Below are 19,403 nucleotides of genomic sequence, written 5' to 3' on the forward strand. Positions count from 1 at the left end.
GAGCTCAGCTCCTCAACAAAGTCATTGCTCTGACAGTGTTGTGAAGGGAGCAGAAGAGGAGAAACCTAATCTCAGAACCCAACAACACCTAGCAACAGTTGAAAAAAACTTTTAAACAAAAGTCGGTGGGAGATATACAACTCCCAATTTCTGCTGATCAGGATTTCAGGGAGAAGAAGCTGCTTTCCCCCTCTCTACTCAATTTCCTGCATGACTTCAGCTATTGGCTAGACCCAGGAAAGAAAGTGGGAAAAGCTTTTTCCTCTGTATTCTTTTGGGCTGGATAGTTTTTCAGAACTCGAGTCTGTCCTGGGCTGTGGGACAAGCCACTGGGTTCTTCAAAGGATAAACTACCTCCATAAAGGACATATCCTTGGTTAAACGAGCTGCTGGCAGGTAAGAGCAAAATACATAGCTACTTACTCTCGTAAGAAATTTCTTTCTCCAAGAACAGAGTTCTCTCCGATTCTGTCTTGTCTCTTTCCTTTGATTCTTCCTGTTCTACTATGTGATAACACATTTAGGAATTATTATAATTATTTAAGAAAAATCAGTGACTTCATTTCTGTTTCAGGATTATACAGATTCCTTTTAAACACAAAGAATTTTATAATGTTTTAAGAGCCGTCAAACTATTTCTGCCAAGTTATCACTCTTCGGCAGGTAACAGAAGTATGACGAAAGACAGTTTTGCAGCTCCTTTCACAATTGGGTTGGCTAAGCAGTGGAAGGGATATTTCCCCAGAAGCAAAATAACTTTCATTTATTGAAACGAGCTAAGCCTCATGTATGGTAAATGAGAGGAAAGCCCCGCATGGTACTCCTATTGCTGCACTTGGGACTTGCTGTCTTACGTGTCTTTTTTTGCCTAGGTCTCTGATTACACTGGTACACCTTGTGCTGATTCTGACCTCATTACACTACAGTCACCCCAAACGCTTCCCAGTAGGCACCAAGTATGCTGTGTGTGGAATCATTACTTTTGCAATTGTTGAATATAACTACTCAGGAGCATGTTGTGTATATTTTAAAACAAATTGAGTCAGTGCTTTTATATAGATGTAACAGATTCTGTTTTAAAAACTTAAACTGAATTTATTAGAAAAGAATCCTTTCTTAAGTTGCGTGGATGTATATATGGGTGTGTTTACTATGGTGTGAAGGAAGTTCTCATTTTAAATGATGAGTTTATTGTCTCCTCCTTCCATGATTTGCTATGCAATTTTAGCAGAATTTCTTAGAATGAACAATTACTTGTTGAATCTGACAGGTTACGGCTGTACATTGGTGAAAAGGTTAGAACTGATACCTGTGGTCTGTAGTTAGGCTGACTTTGCACAGAGGATTAGTGAATTTTTCTAGGCTAAGGACACTATCAAAGAAGATATAAAAGCACATTTTAAAAGAAATTGTTAAAGTTTATTTTTTCAACATAGAGAAAGAAATTATCTATGAATTTTGAACAAATTGTTAACAAATTAGAATGTATCAGCTTTTTTTGGTAAATGTTCCTATTTTAAGAAAACCAAATTAAAACTTATATAGTGTTCAAGAAAATGAAATAGTACACACATTTCAGTATGTTTTATGTTTCATAGTTCTGATTACTTGATTAATTTTCAAACTAAGTGAATTTAATCATATGTAATGAATATGTACAAGTAGTGGTGCAAATGCACTTTGGTAACATTAGGACTGGAGAAGAAACTCCTAGTGCTTTACTGGAGATGAAAATCTTTGTCTTGAAAGAGTTTTGCAAAGTCAGAAATAAATGCTTTAAGTTTTTCTGATTTTTATCCTAGGAAGGGTCACATTGTTGGCTTCCAAATGCTTTCTAATGCCAAGACCTGCCATGAGTTCTATGCAAGTAATTTCTTTTGGAGTCAGTGGGACAGTTTGTAGATAACGGAGCACAGTGTTTGGCCCTGAGTGAAAGCCACGTTTGCTGATGAAGTGGAGTTTTGAGTGTCATTAACTGTCTTCATGGCTGTAAGATTACTCCTAAGAGTCAAGAAGAGCTCAAATTAAACCATGTGATTTCCTCCACTATGTGAACAATCAAACTCTTCATGACTATGCAGATCTGTTCTCTTATTTATGCAAGTTCATGTTTCTGTGCCATTTTGAAACCCTCCCCTTCCCCTTCATCATACATTGCCTTGTCTCCTACCATAAGAAGTTCCATTCTCTTCACCCTTCACCTGATTTTAATACTGCTCCCCCTCCTTCCATCCCCCACTGCCACCCAAATCATCTTGCCCATGATCACGGGATTAATTTCACTAAAGCATTACTGTGCTTGTCTGTCTACTCTTCAGTTATCTACTGGGACTCTTAGTTGCTGCCAAACACCTAGGCTGGGTATTTTGAAAGCCTTCCATCGTCTGGCACCTACTTAACTTTTCCAGTCTCTTTCCCATTACTCAGCAACAGGTCCATCTACTTCAGGTATTTCAGATTATGGTCCATTATCCAAACACATACCCAGTGAACATTTCAGTGCTTCACCTTTGCTCATGTTATTCCCCAAGCTTGGAATGCATTTACTCTCTGTTCTTGTGAAGACCTGTCTACTCCTGAAGACCCAGATCAGTGTCTTCTACCCTTCACCCTGATTTTTTTCTGGGCCTTAACTTTTAGAAGTGATTTCTTCTAGTTTAGACAGTTTGGTGCTCTGTTAGAATTAGGGTACTTTGGAGTAGGCTTTGCCTCATTAAATCCAGGGCAATTGTATAAAGTCTTTTAGATACAAGGTGTTACTAAATATCAGTTGGTCTAATGGTTTGGATAGGAGTTGTCCCCCAATAAGCTCATGGATAGGCAATTAGATTATGAGCTGTAACTTAAACACTGAATTAATCCACATGATGGGTTAATATTTTTAAAGGAATAGTGTGCAAGGTAGAGCTGTGGATGGAAGAAGTAGATCTCTGAGGCTATGCCCTCAGGAATTGTATGTTGTCCCCCTGGCTCCAGTCTCTTTTCTCTCTGCTTTCTGGCCACCATGAGATGAGCAACTTTCCTCTTGCCAGGCTCTTCTGCTATGATGCTCCACCTCACCTCTGGTCTAGAGCAATGGAGTCTGCCCACTGCAGACTAAACCTCTGAAACCAGGAACCCAAAATAAAATTTTACTCCTTTAAGTTGTTTTTGTCAGGTATTTTGGTTATAGCAATGCAAAGCTGACTAATACAATTGGCTTTGAAGTTTCTCAGTCCCATGAACATTTCGGATGTTCTGCTAACTTTTGTGGCTCTAGATTTCTGATGATGAGTATATCAAAAGTATGGATAAGTATAAAATTAAGAAAGAAAAGTGATTATACATTTGGTTAATAGCTTTTTACTCAAAAAATTCTGCAGGAAAGCCCTCATGGTTTTAGCATGCAAAGAAAAATTATAATTACAAGCAACTTTAACTATGACCATGTATCTAGTTGTGGAGATGATGTTGTATCTCTCAGAAATTTAATTGAAAGGACATCTGTCTATCTATCTTCTATGTATGCACCAGAACTTCTAAACCTCTAAATATTATAACTAATATACTTTTATCATTTTTTGCTGCCAGATTTTATTTATAGTGACCTTTGGTACAGTGCATTTAAGTCATAAATCCTTCTATTTGTGAGTTAAGGATTAGAATCTGGGCTTGAACATTAAAACATTTAAATATATATGATTCTTTTTCTGTATTGTTCTTCCATTCCAAAATATTTTTAAAAAGAGATGTTTCTCAGCACTACCTTTAATCATGAGAACTGCAGTCTTGCTGCATGATATCAAGCATGAATTATGCTTTCTGAAGTGATTTATTCTGTGTCTACCAAAAGAAAAACAAAGAGGTTAAATTTACTCTTCTAAATGGGCATTCAGCAAGAATCACTATGGAGTTTTTCAGTGGAATTGTGAAACATTTAATATATTCATTAAGCATTAATTCCCTATGGTTACATTTTTTACTTATTTTTTAGAAGTGAAACTTAAGAGTGTCAAGATCATTATACTGTCATGTGTAACTAATTGAAACAAATAAAAAAAAGAAGTGAAACTTAGAGTATTACACATTCTAAATAGTGCTAATTGCATTTTTCTTTTTTAGGCAGATGAACATTTCTTCATGAGACAGGTGTCTTCTATTTAGGATGTTATAGAGTTTAATGCACATTTTCACTCATTTGTTTAATTTTATGTCTTTAAACTTGTGGATTTTAGAAAGGGGGACAAGCTTAGGTTGAGATCTACTTCAATATAAAAGTTCAAGAGAAAAATATTGGTAACAGCTCAGAAAAATGACATAAAAGTCTGCCATGTAAGTTTGTTTTATACTTGTTATTGTAATATATATTTATAAAGTAAAAATGTAAGCTAATAAAAATATTTTCTTTTCTTAAATCTGAGTTGAAGATATAACAACAAGGATATGTTTGGGAAAGGCAAATCAGTGCCTCAGATTCCTCATTGGTAAAATGAGAATAATAATGCTACTTCTTCATTGAGTTGTTTCAAGATTAAATGACTTAATACAATATATAGTTGTCTGGTAGATTTTCCAATAAATTTAATCTATTATTGCTTTGTCATCAAACTTTAAATGTAGTTATTTGTTTAAAACTTTAATCTTTGTTGTACACAAAATTCTTGGATACTAATGGTTTGTGAACTCAAGTTCATAGATCATAGAGAAGGCAGAAGAATGTATTGTTTAAATTTGGAATCTTGTTTGGGACATACTTTGCTGCTGGGTACTCTAAGCAGACACAGTTTGAACAGCAGCCAATAATTTCGTATGGAATTTATGTTTCAAACCCTCCCTTATCACTCAGCAGTCTGCTGTCTTATAGAAGCATTACTAAAAAGGCTAAGAAATCACCCACAGCAAAAACTGCTGTATGGTTTCTATATTTACATTTGGAGATAAAGAGTGTTTATACACAGTACTTGGGTGCCTCTTTGACAGCCAGCTACCCTGGGTGATGTATCAATGGAGACTTCCATGGAGAGATGCAGTATACAGTTATCATTCCTTATTTCTTCTCTTAGATAATTTGTTTTGTTTTTACTAACCTAGTAACAGATAAAAATGAAAAGACCAAAAAAGGTCATCTCATGTTAACCTCACCCTTACCAAATAGAATTAAACTCTTGTTATTCACTGCCATTAATCCTTTTCATTCTTAAATATGACAAGAAAAACATGTTCCAAGACAAACAAAAGAGTATTATATCATAAAGGTGTATGTGTATATACGCTGGCATGCTTAATATTCTGCATATTTAATTTAACAAAAATACATGAAGCACCCCCTAAGTAGGGAAATTTCTTAGTAGTAGCTTTAGTGGCAATAAACCTTACACAGGAGAACTGTAGCTTAGACTTTTTGATTTTACTTCATTTTTTCCCAGGTGAAAGGAAGAATCTCAAAAAGATGAGGCAAACTGAGTTTTAAAATTGTGTTTCTCTAGCAAAAACCTTGATCTAGAAAGAAAGGAAGGAAGGATGGAAGGAAGAAACAGAAGAAGGAAGAAAGAAAGTAAGAAAAAGAAAAAAATGGAGATTACTTTTCTTGGCTTTACAGGTTACTTTATAGAAATTCTAGGGCAAAAATATAGGACCCCCAGGAAAATATATTGAATTGTGTTTTTTTTTCTTTAAATATTCAGTCTTAATTCTTCAGCTAATGAGAGAGGAGAAAAGACTATAGGCAAGACACAGTTTTCTCTGTGGTAGTAGTGAGGCAGTTTAAAAAGCCAGGTGGCCTGTTGTGGAAGAAGGGTGCATAAGGAAAGTCAAACATGAATTGAGCAGCCTTAGCTGGCTGGTAACCAGCTGATTGCAGAACCTGAGAAAATCCCGGCAGAGAAATGAAGTAACACAAACGTTAACCAGCACCCCATGCTTCCCTGTCCCCGAGAGCTTTGTTTAAGCACAGCAAAACTGAAAAGTCAAAAGAAGGTTTGTGTTGCTTTTCCTTTTTGGGAAATGGTGTCAACGTGCATAATATTGGGTGATTTATGTGTTTCTGAGGCCTGTGAAAAACAAACTGAGAATTTTTAAAGTTAATGCAGAATTTATTGCAAATGATCTTATTTTAATTGAGCCCTTAAGGTATAAGGATTTTTCTGTTTCTAGTCTCTTGCTTAAATGCTGTCATCTATCTTCTTCACCAAAACATAGATGAAAATGATGATTGTTGCTTCACTGGCCAAGGACCTTATATGCACTTATATGTTCAAATATGTACTTGAAAGTAGTCTTTTGTTATCATTGTAACTGCAATCCTCCCAAGTTAGCTTAAAGAAATGAAATAACTGCTGCTTATCTTTGTGAGGAAAAGGTGTAAGAAAGTCATAAAATGAGCATATCAGAGTTTGTCAAAGGCATTCTTTAAAAAATAATTTGCTAAAGATTTAAGGCCAGAAGATGATTTGATTGAAAACAGTAGACTACTGACATCACCAAGACAATCAAGTTACTGCCAACTTCTCTTGTTTATCTAAAAGATCTTTGCAAAAAAATAAGGTTTTCCCACACACACAATACACGCACATGAGTCATAGGCAATACAATAATAGGAATAAATGGACTTTCTTTTTCTTTAATATACTTATGTCTGAAGTAACTCATTTTACAGCTTTCTTCTTTGAGGTATCACAGCACAACAGGAAAGGAAGAGGCATTGCTGAGTTCATAATGCTATTTCAGTGTGGCAGCCTAAGTACATGAGGAAATGACACCCCAGGCCTGTATTTGGAGCCTTGCAGTTACTGTGACGACAACACACACTAAAGGAAAACAAAGATGGTCTGCTCACCAGGGCGAGCCAGGAAGAGTTTTGCCAGCTCAGATTTTTCCTAATTATTCTATAAGTCTTGAAATGTGACACTAGAGGTATTCAAAGCTCTTTGTGTTTCATTAACTGTTTAGTAAGTGACACATGCTTGAAGAGCAGCCTGGTATTTGGATCAGGGAGTGGCCTCACATATAAGCTTAGCTTTTACATGTTGTCTTTTTAGAGATCTTCTGGTTTGGACACCACAAAACCAACTGCTTTGGTCACAGTCTGCTGCTTGTTCTGCTCCTTGAGTAAGCCAGCTGCAAAGTTCACTCCTCAGGGGCCCTGCAACTTCGGGTTAGAATTCCTACCTGCTCCCTTCTGCTCATTCCATAGATTGTTGCATATTAGGTGTTCCTGCCAACGACTGAGACATCTAAAGTCTTATATAATGATATATAATATAATGATAATAATAGTTATATGTAATATATTTACTATGCATAATATATAATAGCCAAAATATACTCAAGATTACTATGTACCAGGTATTGTGCTGAGTACTTTATGGATGATTTTATTTGCTTCTTATAACAACTATAGGAGTTTTTGTTTTGTTTTGTTTTTTGGTGATGGTGGTACTGGGGATCAAAGTCAGGGCCTCGTGTATGTTAGGCAAGTGCTCTACCATGGAGTTACATCCTCAGTCCTATAAGATACTATTTTTATCCCTCTTTTGTAGATTAGGAAAATGAGGTTTGTCAATATTATATAACTTGCCCAATGGTAGATTTGAAATTTAAATTATAAAACTTGACCTTATTGTAATGTAGGCAGTTGTTCAAGGAACACCTCCACCTAGATGACGGTGAGAAGTTTTAATGAGTGTAGAATGTGAAACTTCGCGAAATCTGCTGCCTCTGTAGTTGTAAAAGATTCACTAAAGTAAAAGAATAAAGAGATTTTGCATTAAAAAAGTCAAGGAGGCCTCTTTCCCAGGGTCCCACAGTGAAGTCAGAGAAGCTTCAGTGGCCAGTGGAGTTGGGCAGCCCTTGAAGAACTGGGCTTGGGGCATTGGAATGCAAAAGCAAGTCTTCCAGCTATTGATGGAGCAATGTGATTCTTGGTTTTGACACTGCTGAGTCAATTCCCTGGAAGAGATGCCAAGGAAAATTTGATTTTATGATCCATTATGGCTACAATTATGGCTACATCATTTGATACATTTGGAATTTGGTCTGTTGCTGCTGCTATTGACAACCCAGGACCCAGCCTTCTCTTTTAACATTTGAAATGCTCTCCAGGTATCTGTCTTGATCATAAACATTCAGTTTGTGAATGTTCAAGAAGAAGTTCTACAAAATACTTATCTTGGTGTTGGTAACCATATTCTCTTAAGAAGCTGTGTGTTTGTGTGTGTGTGTGTGTGTGTGTGTGTGTGTGTGTTGGTCAGAGGAGGCCATGAAGAAAAGGACAAAAGGTCTGTTCTGCCTAGTAACATCTTATTTACTCCTGATAACTTTGTTTAGGTAGGGAGTCAGCAATCTGGCACAAAGTTATTTCATCAGAATACAACCAAAGACAAAACAAAACAAAATAGAGAACCTGCTATAATGGAAGGAAAATTATCTGACACTTTTCAGCCAGAGATTTACTACTATGTACAGTGTCACAAACACCTTATTGAATATTTTATTTCATTCTTTTATCTTTTAAAACAAGAGTTGTCTACATGATGCTAAATGTCTATTTGGAAGTAATTGGATTTATTTTTTTTAGTTTTTATTTGCATATCTGGCATTTAACTTCCAGATTTTCAGAAATAGTAGAAGACGTTTTAATAAAATTTTGATGAAACAGATAACACTTTGCTTTTTCTTATGTCAGTGGCCCTAAACATGTCACATTTCCAGTGTATCAAATAGTCCTAAGTAAATCAACATTTCATATAGGATGAACAAAATGAATTTCTTCCCTCTGAGAAATTCTATAAGGTGAAATACTAGTGCACCTTAAGCCTTCCCCCCACCCCACCCTGTCTCAGATGGCGCGCGCGCGCGCACACACACACACACACACACACTTTATTGCTTGATGCGCAGGACTTGTATTACTGCTGTTTGACAGGCTAAACATCTTCCAGAAGCAAAGATATTGTGCTCCGTGACACAGACCTGTTTAATTCAAATCAATGGAAAAACTTGAAGGCAGAGATGCCTAACGTTTCAGCAAGTCCTTCTGTTTCATTGACAGGGTCTCTTCTGATTTCCTTGCAATAAGTTCAGATTTCCCCCTTTGTCTTTTCCTGTATTTGTATAAAAAGGTGTAACAGTGTCAAGGAAGAAAATAATTAGTATTCCATCCGCTGGAGACAAAGACTGGTTGGCTTCTGGAAATATTTTTTCTCATTCAATTATTCCAAATTTCTCTTGGCAACAAAATTGAGTGATAATTTCTGCCTTAGTCTTTAGCTAATGTTTCTTAAATGGAATATATTAACAATTTATCACATTCAAAAGTTATCTTGGACTTCTGTAAGATTTCCTGGTTCTCTTGGCACTTCCGCACCTGGTCTGACTGCAAACAGGAATGAGGTTCTGGATCTCACATTGTTGGCGATGACATGGCTTTGGTCCGTGGGCTCCCCTTAACCAGCAGGAAACTGAAGAGTGGAAACATCTAGACTCAGCTGACTTGGGACCATCAGACCATATAATTCTGTGGTTTTCAAAGTCACTAGGGGTGTTTTAAAATTCATATGCCTGGGCTATGCCCACAGAGGTTCTGATTCAAGTTGGCTTGAGAGGGTGCCCAAATATTAGAGTATTTTGGCAGTTTACATATGATTATGATTTGTACTCAAGATTGAGGATGAGTTAAATAGGACCACCTCAAAGTGAAGTTACTCAGCAGAATTTATAAAGACCTCCTTGCAGGTAGAATTGGGTCTGGAACTGAGTTCAGCTGACACTTGGCAGAGGGCACTTTCCACACCTTGCAATGGCTGTATTCCTGGTTCAAGTGAGTGGACCCCCAGGATCATTACCTGACTTTGCTTTTAACATCTTGACTAAGGATCCTTCAATTGCTTCCTGGATTCATTTCTATTACTGCACCTTGGTTCTGGATAAGAGGCACATAAGAAGAACTACAGGCAGAGCAAGGACCAGAATTTAAGTCCTCTGAGTCCTAGTCTTTTGCTTTTTCTATCACATAATTATAATAAACATTGTAGTTGCTAACAGTTTTGAGCGTCTTGATGTATTAGGCACTAACTCCATGAGGCAGATTCTCATATGCTGTAAATTTTATAGATAAAGAGACTAAAGAAATTGCTCCCCCACAAGCAGGTGGCCATGCTGGGGTGAGTCCAGGCAGTTGGACTCCTCAGCCTGTGCTTGTGATCGCTTAATCACTTTGCTATTCTGGAGCTCACTCTGAGAATATAAGGTGTTAAATGGCAGCTGCTCCCCTGTTTCAGCATCAGGCTCTAGTGGCAGCTGGCTTTGGTGCCCTTAGTTCCCACTAACTAGGTTTTCTGATTGACTGGAGATTGGGTTCTTGATTTCTTCTTTGTTTTCCCAGTGAATGGGCCAGTTGGAAAAAACTTTTTCTCTTTGAAACTCTTTTAAAGTGCTGCATTTCTCCCCAGCAACTGTGCTTCTTATATCTTGTTTTTCTTTTCCTTTGTGGACCAATGCAACATTTTAACATTTTATGCCTTATTTTGGACACACATTCTCTTTACCTTTTCAAAGCCATTCTAGTTACAAACTCCTTGACTTTTCTCCTTGCCTACAAGTCTGGATTGCTTCCCTATTTTTCCTGTGATCCCTGTCTGGACTTCCATACTACTCACTCCCTAATTCCTCTCATAATATCCACAACAGCAGGAAGGGATTAATTGTTTCACTTCTCCTATAGCAGCAGGTGCACTGGAAACAAGCTGGTCTGTCCTGAAAAACTGATAGGTCAGTGGGTCAAAGTACTCTGAAGAACTTTTAAAAACCCGCATTTTTTTTTTTTTTTTTTTAGGTAGCCTGTATGGAACTGTTTTTTCTGTTTGATTCCACAAGTTTAAAATTCTACTCAACAGGACTTTTTGCACCTAGGAGAAAAATTGATATTCATTGTCCAGTTAAATGAAGTTTTCTAAGATAAAAATCACCAATAACAAATACCATAGTATAGATTTTTTTGAGCAATAAAAACTAAACAAAAAGTGAGATTATTATAATTGTCTTGTGATAAATATTTAAATGAAAATTCAAAGAATGTGATAGACTCAGTTGTGATTTGGAACTGTTTTTAGAATCGCCTTCTAGGTCTCAATAAATGTTTGTTAAATTTAATCCATTAATTATCATGAAATTGAGAAAGTAAACATTATTACCCGTTTTTATTGATTGAATTGAACTTATTTTTTTTTGATAAAAATGGGCATGGCTATCTGTGACTATAAGTAATTATTTCTCTTACTTCTTAGTTTTTTTTCTAAATGTTTAATGGTCACATATTGCTTTTCTAACAATATAAATTAAAAATCAGCAAATGTTTTAAATGTCCATTAAAGTATCAGTGAGTAATCAATTCAGTACTTAATGAGCAGAATCTGGACTCTAGCTCAGATTAGCACAGTATAGATGTATTTCCATTAACAGGCAAAAACTCTTAAATACAGTAGCATAAGACACAGCTATTAAAACAAGTCTAAGTGCAACTATTTGCCCCTCATCTTTTCACTCAAGTTCATGGAAAAAACAGCCAGACTCTTACTGGACTTCATGAGCTGGAAATGCTCTCATCCTGGGAAATCTATTTTGGAGTTAGGATTGCTCCACTCCCCTACAAGTGGCAAAGCAACAGCTGCCATTTAATTGATGTTACTGCTGACAGTTCCAGCTGATGAATACCATTGAATTCCCTATCAGAGTCCATACTATCTACATTACTCCAAGAGGAAATTTTGATTATAGTTGCTTGATTTTTGCCTTATTTCACCACAGCTTTCTTTCTAGCATCACTTCCTCCAACTTTTAATGATGCTGTTATTTACATCACCATGCACATCTTCCAGGGAATAAAGTCCCAGCGGAGCACATGTGTTCCTGGTGATGTATTGTGATGGAATCTCACCAAAATGAGCACATGAAGCACTGAGCTCAAACTGAAGAGAGGACAAGGGCCGGGAGTGGGGGAAATCAGATGAAATTGTCTTGTGGTTTCTCAGAAAGAGAAGAATTTTGTTTGTGTGTGTGTGAAAGAAAGCAAGAGAGCGAGAGTGAGAGTGAGAGAGGTTAAAGAAAAAAACAAAGCGCTTGTTTTTTCCATGTAGTATTAATGAAAAATTAGAAACTAGAATTTGATTTATATCTGGCTTATATTATTACTTCAGTTTCTATTTCCAGATAATTTCATAGAATTTGGATTTCCACAGTGCTGTTGCTATTATTCTGTGAGAATTTAAAAGGATTTGGGCTGTATGGAAGCAAATCGGAAGAGGGAGGTCCACTCAGTCTGCTCATCTTGAAGAACATGTCCTGGGCTTAGTCAGGCAAGGCTCATACATTGTAGCTGAAAAGGGGCTGAACTGGAGCAGAACTGAGAGCATGACAAGTAGAACATAGGGTCCAGATGATAAGGCATAAGATGTCATCCAAGCCAGCAGCTGAATCTGAGGGTCTCACAGGTAGTTTACTGGGTATTTTGGCAGGCAGGTGGAGCCTGGCTGAGTTCTGATGCTGTTTAGGCAAACTTAGCAGAAACAGGAAGGAGAGCCAGCAGGTTGGATTCAGGAACAGGGTATCTGTGGAGAAGATATCACACCAGAGATGTGAGATGTTCATATTTGAATACAATGTCAAAACAACTAAAGTGATGTTAAATTGAAGGACTGAGCTAGAGATCTTTATGTCTTTCCTGCTTCGAAAATAGTGTGCATCATTCACACATTCAATAATGTTTGTCAGGACTAATATGTATTAGGCACCAAGCTAGGGACTTGGATACAACAGTCAATATTATATTATTTCTAACAGAAGGTACATATAAAACAAACACAAATTCAGGACCATATAGCTAGAGAATAAACGGTATTGTGGGAGCACAGAAGTGGGATCACTCGCCTAGTTTTGAAGGGTCAGAGCTTGGTCCAATAAATGTTTGTTAAATTTAATCCATTAAATATCACATGATTCTTGCTGTGGGAAAGAGGGACTGTAGAAGCTGAAAATAAACTAGGGCCTGACAAGCAAGATCTAAGGGAATGCAGCAGAAATGAATGCAATTGAAATTCTCAAACATCTGATTTGTTGCAACAAGTCCACATAGCTCCACAAATGGTGGGAAACTAATAAATTGAATTCTTTCACTTACTGGATAATTTTAATGTTTTCAAAGATATTGTGAAGAGGATCCATTATGTACATATATGTTCATCATTTTTAAATCTTTCATGGCTGCAATGAGCCAGGCAAATATACATCTTGTGGACTGGAAAATTCCTGATCCTTACCACTCACACTGCTGAGTATTCTTTCAAAGTTGTAACCACTCTCACTATGTCTAAAAAGGGGCGATGAATGCTTCCTAGAAAAGTATTTGCTTTAGGACTTTTATAAGTATGTGCACTGTGAAAAAATACTTACACATATTCAACACTCTACTTCAAGACTTGACTGCTGTTGAGGCAATAAATTTGTGTAATAGCTAGGAAACTTGTGAAGCTCAAGTTGGGAGGGTTGCCTTACTGCATATTAAAATTAATTTTGTAACCACACAGATTAAAACACTTTGGTAGTGGTATCAGAACCAGTTTATATCAGAAGAGGAGGATAAGGGAAAATGATAGAAATTGCAGAAAAATATTCACTCCTATATAAGAATTTAATGTTAGGGAGTAGAGATGTTACAAATCTGTAGTGAAACTACTAATTAATCATCAGTGTGGTTGAAATAACTGTAAAAAATAAAATAAAATTTTATGTCATACAGAAATATGTTAGAGCAGAAATTTAAGTATAAAGAAAGAAAAATTCTGATGTATAGGTATAACTATACATACAAATATATACATAGGTAGACACACACCGGATGGGAAGGACCTCCCTGAGCAAGATTAAAAAATAAAAAGCAGCAACCTGGAAAAACAAGGCTAAAATATTTGATTCCAAAATTTGAAGAAAAAATTTACACAGGAAAACAAAAACAAAAACAAAGAAACAATTCTCATGAACAAAGTTAAACTTTGATCAGCAATTTATGGCAAAATAATCAAAACCAAATATTCCAAATATAGATAGCTTTTTTAAATAAATAAGGAAAAACTATGCATCAATAGAAAAATAGACAAATGACATAAATAATTTGCAACAAACATGTGAAAACTGTTTAGCCTTACTGGTAATTAAAAATTCAAATTAAAAGAGGATAGTGTTATTTCAACCTACACTTTAACAAAGGACTAAAAAAAAAAAAATACAATATCCAGTGTGGTGAGGAAATAGATACTATATATTGCTGGTGGGAAAGTCAACTGGCACAAGCTTCCTGAAAAGCACCTCAACAATACGTGCCAAAAATTCTTATAATCAGAAGAAAAATATGTGCACTTTCATTCTGAAAAATAAAAGATCTAAATACATGTTATGTTTGAGAATACATTGTTTTCTTTTCCTCCTATTGTTCTCCAATCTTGCCTACTGACTTCTAAAAAATCTGGCAGACCTAGAGACTCTTATTTTTAAAAAAAGAAGTCAACATACTTCTTCCTCAGTTGCTTGATTGGATTTCCTAGGAGGGGGCTGGCTGGATTAGTTGTTGAGCCAAGGCTACGGAGTCCATTCTGCCTCTTCATTGACGTGTCAAGTCCATCTCCATGGTAGCTTATTTCTGGAATAATATTATTATCAAAATACAAACTGATAATCAAAATGGACACATAACTAGATCACGAGAGTTAAGAACCAAGAGACAGGTGTGTAAAATGAGGTATTATGGCAAGAGATTCATGAAAGTTACTAATGTTCAAGTTTATCTATCTATGTATTTATTTATTTATTTTTAGTTGTAGTTGGACACAATACTTTTATTTTTATGTGGTGCTGAGAATCAAACCCAGGGCCCTGCACATGCTAGGCGAACGCTCTACCTCTGAGCCACAACCCCAGCCCCTAATGTTCAAGTTTTGAGCAATCTGTCCAGTTCATGAATTACTCTAAAAAAATGTTTTACTATAACATATAATATTGTTTTACTATAACATTTGTAGATACTGATAGAAGCTAAGATATGATAGACTCCAAACCCTTTGTGAGAGATAATGAAGCTGAGACCCAGAAAGTTCATCTTCCTAAGTCATGCAGCTTACCATTCTGATGCCTGAGTCCATAGACAAGCCACAGAATCCAGAATACCACTTGTTGTGGGTTGTTTTCCAAGATGCCTGTTGTACAAGAGATCATAATTTCTGCTTCATCATCTTCTGCACTACCAGGTGTCATCAATTCTGCCTGGTATTCCATGGGATGGAGAAAGGCTAGCGCTAGCCCAAGCTCCAGTCACGGAGTCGTGTGTGGGCTGTGTTCTGTGAGGGAAGTATATGATTCCCAGCTGCTTGCTGGGCTGAGAACAGGGACACGTGGTGAACAAATTTGGTAGAGAGCTGGGATGTGAGTGAAATCTCACCTGAGACCTGTGTGCTTGAATTCTTCTGCTTTCCTCTGGGTAAGCCCTTTTTTGGAAGAAGATTCTTCTGTAAGGTTACCCTGAGTGAAGCTAGCTACTAAGCATCTGAAGCCAAGCAGGCATTTAAGATCATCTTTGTTGTCTGGTCCTGCTGAGGTGAATGGTGCTTTATCATTCAGGTTGTCCTTCCAAGTGTCATTTTTCATATATTGGGCCAAATGAATGGGTTATTTTTGTTTTTCTCATACCCACAAATGAAGAGGAGTGAGCACAAGTATCATATATAACTGAATTAATTACACTGTATGTCTGAATAATGACCACAACTGTGCTTTATTTCCAACTTCTACTTTGGGGATTGCTAGGCCAAATACAGTATCCATGGTTTTGTTTCCTATGATTTCTGATACCCTAGGTCAACTGAGATCTGAAAATATTAGACAGAAAATTCAAGAAATGAACATCCATAAGTTTTAAATTGTGTACCATTCTGAGTAGTGTAATGAAGTCTTGCACTGTGTGGTTCTATTCTGAGCAGGATGTGAATCATGTTTTTGTCCAGCATATTCAACCTGTATAAGCTTCCTGTCTGCTGGTCACTCAGTAGTCATCTTTGTTATCAAACAGACTGCCCTGGTGTCACAGTGCTTGTTCAAGTAAACCTCAATTTTAAAAATAATGGCTCCAAAGAGAAAGAGCAGTGATGCTGGAACTTGGGATATACCAAAGAGAATTGCTCTATTTTACTATTAATTATTATAAGGGCTGGGTTTGTGGCTTGGGGGTAGAGTCCTTGCCTAGGATGTGAAAAACTCTGGGTTCAATCCCCAGCACTAAAATCATCTCTCCAACGCCCCCATAAGAAAAACAATATAGATTACTAGCTATTGTTGTTAACCTCTTATTGTGGCTAAATTGTAAATTAAACTTTATCATAGGTTTGTATAGGAAAAAAACATAGTATATATGGAATTTGGTATTATTAGCAATTTCAGGCATCCAGTGAGAGTATTAAGAACTCTTAATTCACCCCCTAGTAGATAATGGGGGGTATTCTAATTTAATTAACAACACCTTTTCAACAAGCTCATCACATTGTTCATTTATAGCCTGTTTTTCTTTAAACAGCTCAGCCAATAATTTTCTCATGTCCTTGTTTCATATTATCCCTTGTCCTCTCCCTTACCTAATTACATCATGACTTGTGGAAATTCTGTTTCTCCTCTATTCTTTTCCTCTGGTTCAGACCTTTGTATATGCATGTTTTGTTCCCCCGCCCTCAGTTTCTCTCTTAGGTTGTTTAATCACCTATCCATGAATTACTGGGCTTATTCCTTGTCTCCTCTTTTCCTTCTTTTCAGAACTCTGTTGTTCCTATTGTTTCAGCCAATCTTAGAATGTCCTTCAACATTAATGTATGTGAAAGGAACACAAGTCAAGATACTTTTACTAATGTTACAGGCAAAATTTTTATTCACAAATAAACGTTTCTTACCAATAATTAACCTCCAAGCTCAAGATTAGTTATAAATTTCCAATTAAAACTCTTAACTCTAAGCATTCTCTGAGAAATAGCCGCACTGGAGGAAAGACCTCTCATTTCTTTTAGATTATTGTACACAGAGAAGAGTTTGAAGAAGAAATTACCATTCAATATGAGGGTCAGGCCAGACACCAGAGAATAGGATGCTCTGGCTCAACTTCCTTGACCAAAGGAAGGAACTTCCATTTCTTCCTTTAATGTTTGTTTTCCTACTCTGGTATAGCATCTACTATACTAAAGAGATTGGGAGAACATGGTCTGGGTATAATGACTATAAAGAATGTTTAATATACTTAGAAAAAGTCAGAATCTTGGTTATTAACATACTCAGATAAATTCCAGAAATTTTTCATGAGCACATTGGAGCAATAGCTTAACTTTAAAAGGAGAGTTATAAATGAGTATTTAAAATACATGGAATAGGTTGGTCACCATTTTCTAAAAGATTCTACATGTTTCTGTGTAATTGTTTTCTTTTGCTTAATTTCTCCATTAATGATTGTTGGTTTATTTGTTTAATTTGGTTCACAACAAACTGAAGGTTACAAATAGTGCCCTGAGTTGTGTGTGATCTGGACTTAATTACAGAAGCAGTTGTCTAGGAATTTCCCCAATGTTATTTAAAGCTCAATTAACTGAATGACAAATTTGGAATAATGAGAACAAGAAGACCTGTTCTATAAACTGTCATGTCAAAATAACAATCATCAATGTTAATTTTAATACAACTAATATAGCCATTTGTTCTACAAAGAAAATAAGTGATAAAATAATAATGAGTAACATTTTTATTGAGTGCTTCCTACATATAAAAACTGTGCTAAATATCTTATGTGCATGGGTTAATAATAACTATTATTATTCCAATTTTATAGATATAATCATGCTACTTTTAAAATTCTTTCTTAAGACATGAAGTCTTTTCATCTAAATTTGGGCTTGTTCTGAGACTCAGATGCCTAAAATTTAGAAAACCAGGTGCAAGCTCATGAAATAATTTTTCCCTCAATTTTCTAGTACTAGATTGCTTTGGTTTATATACAGAATTCATTACAAAATTTTTAGTAATTACAAATATATTATTAAAGAAGCAAAAAAGCAAGTTATACTCTGAGGTAATTTAACTTTTAAACCTCAGAAAAGATATTTTATCATTTTAATAATAACATGCTATGAGTATTATGTTATTAACGTTTGCTGGGCTATCCTTCAGTGGCAGTGGTGAGATGATGAACAGTGCCTGGCCATCATAAATACAAGGACTGTGAGCAGATTTCAGGAGAAATATTAAATTAGCTTTGAGCCATCTATTGATTTCATGCTAGATTTCTTTTGTGAGTGTTTCAGGTTGTAAAATAAATTTTTCTTTGTGGAAAACTAACAGCTCTTAGATCAAATCTTCAATCTTTACCTGCTTCTCTAGAACTGGTTGTCTTGACCAGCCCAGACTACTTGTGATTTATAATTCAAATAAACATTAATTCATGCTTAAAATACATTTTATTGGAAAATTTAAATTATGCTTAGTTTACAATAGAGATAAATTAAACTTTTATCTGATAGTATCTTCTTTAATAAGCTAACGAATGCAGTAGTCTCTTGGAAAGAGGAAACCTTGCATCTCTTCTGCCACCATATTGACTGCTTCAGCTGCTTAGTAGCTAGCTTCACTCAGGGTAACCTTAGTAGCTAGATTCACTCAGGGTAGCCTTAGTAGCTAGCTTCACTCAGGGTAACCTTTGGAAGAAGAATCTTCTTCCAAAAAAAGGTTTACCCAGAGGAAAGCAGAAGAATTTGAGCACACGGGTCTCAGGTGAGATTTTACTCACATCCCAGTTCTCAGTTCATTTTTTTTTTCCTATTATGCGAAAGATCTCACTAAATTGCTGAGACTGGTGTCAAACTTGGAATCCTCCTTAAGAGGGGGAACTCCTAAGCAAATGCTACCTAGAAGGAAAGAAGAACTAGCATCTCAGTTTATAGAAAAGTTGGAAGTATACTATAAAGGTTTCTCCTCCCCCAAACATTGAATAAGTTTTTTTTTACCTGATTTTTTCATCATTTCTTTAATGTAGATGAGCTAGGATATTCTTCCATAAAACTGCAACACAAGCATCAAGATTAGGAAATTAACAGTGATGCTCCTCTACCATCTAATTTTCAGAACCTATTCAGGTTTCCCATCTGTCTCAGCAATGCTTTCTATAGCAAAATGATTTATTTCAGAAGCACACATTGCATTTAGTTGTGTCTCTTTGGTTAATTTCTGTCTGGAACATTTCCTTAGTCCTTCTTTGACATTTTTGAAGATTATAGGTCATTTATTTTATAAAATGTCCCTCATTTTGGATCTAATGTTTCCTCATGATTCAATTTAGGTTGTGCATCTTTGACAAAGCA

The 19,403-nt window shown here is 36.0% G+C and overlaps 1 protein-coding gene across 3 annotated transcripts in view; it reads left to right on the plus strand.

Moving 5' to 3' along the window:
* Positions 1–40: 40 nt before the first annotated feature.
* The window catches only part of Filip1 (filamin A interacting protein 1), a 163,381-nt gene continuing 144,018 nt past the window's right edge, over positions 41–19,403 (plus strand). The window contains exons 1-2 of one of the 3 annotated variants that reach the window (XM_077802078.1): positions 41–396; positions 873–956. The gene's annotated coding sequence lies outside the window, so the exon portion shown is untranslated. The remainder of the gene's footprint in view (positions 397–872; positions 957–19,403) is intronic. The other 2 variants (XM_077802077.1, XM_077802079.1) reach the window with 2 other exon arrangements.

Source organism: Urocitellus parryii, chromosome 8 (assembly GCF_045843805.1).
Source record: "Urocitellus parryii isolate mUroPar1 chromosome 8, mUroPar1.hap1, whole genome shotgun sequence".
NCBI lineage: Eukaryota > Metazoa > Chordata > Mammalia > Rodentia > Sciuridae > Urocitellus > Urocitellus parryii.